Source organism: Geotrypetes seraphini, chromosome 1 (genome assembly GCF_902459505.1).
Source record: "Geotrypetes seraphini chromosome 1, aGeoSer1.1, whole genome shotgun sequence".
NCBI classification, from domain to species: Eukaryota; Metazoa; Chordata; class Amphibia; order Gymnophiona; family Dermophiidae; genus Geotrypetes; species Geotrypetes seraphini.
Window position 1 is genome coordinate 132377579 of NC_047084.1, and position 6297 is coordinate 132383875.

Consider the following 6297-nt stretch of genomic DNA (forward strand, 5'->3'; position numbering starts at 1 on the left):
TTTGGTGGGGTTTTTTTTTCCCAAAAATGCCCCTCCACAGCTCTATTTCCAAACAAAGTTCACTATACACAACCATTTATGTGTTATACAAAAATAAAACTAAAAAGACCAGCGATATTACAAAACAGTTCAGCTTTCTGTGTTGCACCAGCTTGTCTTGTGTATATTTAAAACCATTCCTGAGTGACAAATTGTGTTAAAAAAGATCAATTCTCTCATCCTTTCTGGATTTTCTACTTTTCCACTTGATCAAGACATTACTTCCATGTAACTGAATACCTGGACTGCGTTTCCTGACACTTAATAGCAAACTTATTTTCTCCACATCTGTCTTCCTGGTTAGGCCTCGTATGGCTTTAAAGGTGATCTGAAAAAATACAGACAGCCCTGAGGCAGAAGAGTAGTTCATATTTATATAAAACATTAACTCCGCTTTGTCTGCTTCAATTTCCTTTTAAATGAAGCTGCATAGAAAGGGATATTTATGAGAAGAGACAGTACATTTATAAGTCACCTCACAGATATGTTTGACTGCTAGAAGTCATAATAATCCCCCACTACTGAACTCCAGTTCTCCCTAAAAGGAACAAATGTTACAGACTTATAAAACCACTGTTTGCTTTGGTATAGGAAGAATATAGGCAGACCTGATGCTCTGCAGCCGATTCATTCCCCCCTGCAACAAAACTGTTTTGAAACATTGGTGGATAAAAACAGGCCACAATTTCATTCATACAATTCCCAATAATTATAGAGCACGTTCTCCGCCTTGATCCAGCGTTGGTCGTATAACTGGCTACCTGCTGTAATACAGTAAATGTCGACAGATCAAGTTGACCTGTACGATCCATCCAGTCTGCCCAACAAGGTGTACCAACACTCTGCATGGACGCGGGCATCATAAACAGGGCAGTCCAGGAACTTTCCTTGCCAAGTTCATATGGGCAATGAAATCATGCAATCCAACTCTAAGAATGCTTCCCTTCCTCCATCACTGACTAGCATCATTTATTCACTAATATCAACTGTATAACTCTTTCTCTCACCCCAACCCCCCCCCCCTCAAAAAAAAAAAGATACACATCATCTGAAATCACACATCACACATATCAAATCTCTCTCTTCATGCCAATTCTGACTTTGCCATATATGGGATCCAGGCGCTAGACTGTGGGCAACCTGAGTTTACTTCCTATATGCCTGGGCTATTACAAGAAGGTGGACGTCTCTGAGCACAGGTCATAATTGCCATCCTGGGACAGACTGACGGTCCATCAAGTCCAACATCCTGTTTCCAACAGTGGCCAACCCAAGTCCGAAAGACCTGACAGAAACTCAGAGTCAAAAAGGGGGTTTGGTAAATTCATTTACTACACATCAAGGTCTGACTACTTTTTGTAAATACTTAATTGTCACTAAAACCATGTTTTTGTCATTAACGAGAACGAGTAACCAAGCAGTGGTACAGCAGCAATATTGGCCCCCGATGAAGGCTAGCTAATAGCTGAAACGCTCTAAAATAGTTTGAGTGTTGGGTAGTTCCTAAACCCACCAACATTGGTCCTGGCTAGGAAGCCATTAAGATAAGTGTTGCTGTTCTTCTTCTCTAATACAAAAATATAAAAATACATTTGATGGAGTGAATGATAGAACATCATAAAGTAAATAAAGTTAACATCATATATTTATCAATTAATTTAAATAAAAGATAAGGATAGGTTGTGCATCCTTAGTTCATTAGTTTTTTATCTTAATTAAATATTATTAAATAAAATTTTTTTAAGGTAGGAAGGAAGTCTGAAGTAAATTATTATATTACATACATTCAGGATGAAGACTTGAAATAACATCTAAGTTATAAGAGGTCTCTTTACTGAGAACCATGCATCCTTTATGATACTTCAACCTCTTAATTTACACAGCAGGTTAATACACTGATAGAATGGTTGGTCTGTACATGACAAAAAAATGGTTTTAGTGACAATTAAGTAGTCAAACCTCCGTTTACGAGCCTGGGACCAACAAGATATGAATAATGACCAGACAACAAAAGGTAGAAAAAGTAATTTTATTTTCTGTTTTGTGATTACAATATGTCAGATTTGAAACATGTATCCTGCCAGAGCTGGTTTTAGACCTCAAAATGTGAGCTAGGATTTAAGAGAGAGGAAAAGTCTTTTTTGTGTTTTTTTTGTTTACACCACAGCGCCAGTGTGGTTAGGAGAAGGCAAAGGGGGTGAAGAGGATATAAAATAAACCCACCAGGATGTTTGAAAAAAACACCCAATTGGGCAGGAAAATCGAATCGAATCGAAAAATTGATTCAATAGGTTGAATCGAATCAAAAATTTTTTTCCTGAATTGGGCAGCACTAGTGGAGTCAGACTGTATTTGAATTCAAGAAAGCCTTAGGGAGAGGAAGAGATAATGGATGTTGTGGATGGGCAGACTGGATGGGCCATTTGGCCTTTATCTGCCATTATAAAATTGTGCATGTGCCCAATTTGCATGACCGATTTGAGTAAGAAGTCAATTAGCACCAATAATTTGGCTCTAACATTGGTAACAATTTGGATTTACATATGCATCTTGCTGAATGTTAGTCTATAAAGATGCATGTGGAAGCATGCAACTAAAGAGAGGAAGGAACATGGGAAGTCCGGGACATTCACTACAGATGCTATTATAAAATTTGGGGAATCCATGCCTAATTTACACATGAGGATTTACACTAGATTTCAGCTGTATAAATCATGCCCATCATTGCACATGGATCCCACAACTACACACTATCCTATAAATGGCACCCAACACAGAGTGGTATTTACAAAAAGCACTGAGCATTCATTTTTTGGACACCCAAATTTTAGCACCACCATTTACAGAATTTAGTCCAATGCATTAGAAGCCAACGCAGTTTAGATCAGTGTTCTTCAACCTTTTGACATCTATGGACCGGCGGAAATAAAATAATTATTTTGTGGACTGGCACCGGTCCGCAGACCTGCAGTTGAAGAACACTAGGCTAAGTTGTGGGCCAGACCCCGCCCATCTCCACCCAATCTCCGCCCCAGACCCCGCCCCCATAATAGTACTAATTGTAACACCATTTTTCCATTTATTTTTCATATATACACACACAAAATATGATCATATTAACAAGGTTAACCACAAAATTAAATTACTTAAAGCACACTGTATGCTTCTCAATATTCATTCCTACCAGAACACAGATAACCCCTATGCAAATATGGGACCAAAAACTAAAAGTATTAATATATACAAACAAAGCCTAAGATGCAGGACTCTGCATGTAGTACAACTCCAGAGGAAAAGAAACAAATGCATTTTTTCTTGAACAGACAGCAGATGTAAATCAATTACTAAATTAAAAAATAAAATCATTCCCCCCTACCATTGTTGTCTCCCTCCCTCCATGCTGTGTCTTGCTTTCTGGCCTGCCCCCCGGTGTTATCTTCGGGCCGGCTCCCTCTTCCTCAGTGTTGCAGTGCACAAAGCCATGGGAGCGGCAAATCGTGCGTCCCATGCCTCATCTGGAAGCCTTCCCTCTCACGTTGAGACGTCAGAGAAGGCTTCCAGTTAAGGCCCAAGATGCGCATAGGAGCCTCTGCCCACGGCTTTGCGCACTTAGGAAGAGGGAGCTGGCCTGAAGACAACGCTGCATCGATCACACTGTGGACCGGCAACTGAAGAGCACTGTCTGGGGCCCAATGCACATGCCAACCCTGTGGACTGGCAGGAAATTTCTGTGGACCAGTGGTTGAAGAACACTGCTTTAGAAAACAGAGAAATCACCTTATCAATCTTGTGGGCATTACACAATAACCTTACAGTACTATTCTCAATTGTTTGTAGTCTTTTCTGTATTTATTTGAACATCCATTTGAGACTATATTAATGCCTTGACTATCATCTGGAAATGAACTACTAAGAAATATTTCCTAATCCGGAGTTGTTTCAAATTTATTAAACTTTTGTTCTCTAGCAAATATTGGTTATCCATAGAAGGGGCAGGATCCAAACAACCCGTAGCACTTTTAAAAAATGCCCCTGGCCCTACAGAGGTGGAAGTTTTATCTTCACAAATGGTTAAAAGCCAGACTCCTGTTCCTAACGTGGTCTTGATGCCTGCATCTCAGGAGTAATTAGACGTAGTTTATCTTACGGAAATTACCTTGTTAAGATGTCTGTGACACTTACTGAGAATCTTATGAAGACTGCACTTTAGAATTTATGTTCCCATACAGAGGAATCTGCCATGAAATTTCAAGAGTTGGATAAACAGATTGAAGTTCTTACTCCAAAAGTAAATGTGTTGGAACCTTGTTCAATCTTTATGCTCACTGAGGGGTTTCCAATATTAAAGAAAGCTGTGTCATGGCATTCCAGGCTTAAGTGCTTGGAAAATGTTCTGAGACACAGAAATATGTCTTTTTGAATTTTCCTGACTAGACTGATAGCCCCCAGATATTTTGGGTAAAATATTTCTCAGAAATTCTATTGCTTGCTAATCTAGATAAGATTGATGTTCAGAATATAAGTACTTTATGTTCTAAAAACAGATACGCAAATGATCTGCAAAATCTGTAAGATCCAATTCAAAAACAAAACCAGCATAAAAATATTTAAATAAATAATTTTATTGCAACAAACAGTGACAATTCTCAATTGTCCAACGTGGCCATGTTTTGCCCCTTACATAGATTACATAGAGTATGACGGCAGAAAAGGGCTGACGGCCCAACAAGTCTGCCCACTCAAAGAACCCTCCCCTTAAAAGAACCTTCCCCTAAGCATTTTGTGTTGTCATTCAAATCCCTATAAATGTTGTTAATTTGCAAACTGCTTAGCTGTTTATAGGATTAAGAGTATATCAAATAAAATTGACCTTGACTTTGACCTATTGTCAAGGCATTGGCTTGAAGGCTCTCTCCTACAGATGAAAGGTCAGGGGCCAGGGAGAATCTGAACCTTAAGGCAAGGTTTCACAGTTGAGTTCCTACTTTATAATTGGGGGGGGGGGGGCAGATTTCTGCTGCCACAATTTATGCCCATTGATTATAACAGTTTCTGTCCCTTTCTGGAAAAGGTTAGAAAGTTCATTGGACAAGAGATATTATTCTATGGGTTAAGTGCATGTGAGCAGGCATCCTTAACTACCAGGATTCTCAGGTGTTCTATACATTTGATTTCATTTAAAAAAACAAAACACAAGCATAATTACTGTCAAGGACACTGGGCATCCTAAGCAAACCTTCAGTGCTGTGCCATCCCCCTCATTACAACTTACCAACCACGGCAAAACATTCAAATAAAAAGGTTATGATATATATGTTAAAGTAGCCCAGGAGTATTTGGATAATGAAGGCAGAGAGATAAATGATTCCAAATTACCTCATCACCTGTTACACATAAATAAAAAAAAAAGATATATATTTAAATTGTCTCTATGCAAATTACACCAGTCTAAAAATATTTTTTATTTATTCAATTTTTCTATACCGTTCTCCCAGGGAAGTTCAGAACGGTTTACATGAATTTATCCAGCTACTCAAGCATTTTTCCCTCTCACAATCTACCTGGGGCAATGGGGAGATTAAGTGACTTGCCCAGGGTCACAAGGAGCAGCGTGGGTTTGAACCCACAACCCCAGGGTGCTGAAGCTGTAGCTTTAACCACTGCGCCACACACTCCCCAATATCAAATATCAAATGGAAGAGCTGGACGTACATCAGCAAATGAAGAGTGAAACAAACTCAGACACCTGGTAGGACATGATGCCAGAGCACAAATTATATCAAATGGCAAGCGGATCAAATTGGTCTTTTTTTAAGGACAACATAGAGAAAAACAGGATTAAAGATCTGTAGGAAAACAAAAAGCTAAGGGTGGAATTCATCACGGGGCGCTAACTTATTTAGCGTGCACTAAATGCTAAGATGTCCAGAGGGATATAATGGGTGTTTTGGTATGTAGAGCCTGTCCCGATAAATTCCCCCCCTAACTGGAATCTTGGACAGAAATTCCATGTGTGATGAGGTGCAACACAACGGTGGAAACATTCTACCATTTACCTGGATTGGATGAAGAGACAGTGAAGGGCTAATTGCACGATCATTTTCTTTCCTTTAGTCCTACCAGACCAATTCAGAACCTGTGTCAATCAGCGTATGGAGGTTCAGAACCTGTGTCAATCAGCGTATGGAGACGGAGAAACAAAGTAGTTCTGTAGGAACAAGTGAAGTCTTGAACGGGTGAAGAAACAAACAAACAAAC